At 49.1% G+C, this 820-nt stretch overlaps 1 pseudogene; it reads left to right on the top strand.

Annotated features, from left to right (window-relative positions):
- Nucleotides 1-298: 298 nt before the first annotated feature.
- On the top strand, nt 299-820 carry LOC102012720 (annotated as a pseudogene).

Raw genomic sequence — 820 nt, 5'->3', positions numbered from 1 at the left:
TGGTCTCGAACTCACAAGGATCCTCCTGCCTCAGCCTCCCAAGGGCTGGGATTACGGGTGTGCACTATCATGCCCAGCCCTGTACTCTAATAAGATGTAAAAAAAGAAGAAATGGAAATATTTCTAAATACGTATGAATTGCCAAAACAGAACAAAGAAGATATAAAAATTCAGCTCTTCCACCCTCTCCGCTCTCCCCCTAAGCGCTGCTCCGGCTGCACCGTGCTGGCTCTGAGCTCCCGGCTCCCGCTGAGCTTGTGTGGCCGCCCTCCCCCTCAGCCACCATTGTGATTATCGGGACCTCATCAGCCCTGATAAGATGTTTCCAACATTTACAAGATCCGGGAGATCGCGAACGAGCTGTGCCTGGAGGTGGACGGCAAGATGGTCAGCAGAGCAGAGGGTAACATTGATGACTCGATCAGTGGCGGAAACGCCTCCACTGAAGGCACGGAAAGCGCGGTGGTCACTGGTGTTGATGTTGTCACGAACCAGCACTTGCAGGAAACCAGCTTCACAAAAGAGGCAAGAGGTACATCAAAAACGACATGAAATCAATCGAAGGCAGACTCGAAGAACAAAGACCAGAAAGCGTAAAACCGTTTATGACAGGGGCTGCAGAACAAATCAAGCACATCTTGCTAATTTCAAAAACTATCAGCTCTTTATTGGTGCAAACACGCATCCAGAGGGCACGGTTGTTCTCCTGGACTACCGTGAGGATGGTGCGACCCCATTTGTGATTTTGTTTAAGGATGGTTTAGAAGTGGAAACATGTTCATGCAATCGGTGGTTACTGTGGATCTGTCACTTGTCATAA

The sequence above is a fragment of the Chinchilla lanigera genome, unplaced genomic scaffold, assembly GCF_000276665.1.
Source record: "Chinchilla lanigera isolate Chin_1 unplaced genomic scaffold, ChiLan1.0 scaffold00002, whole genome shotgun sequence".
Classification (NCBI taxonomy): Eukaryota; Metazoa; Chordata; class Mammalia; order Rodentia; family Chinchillidae; genus Chinchilla; species Chinchilla lanigera.
This window is presented reverse-complemented; position numbering and strand designations above follow the sequence as displayed.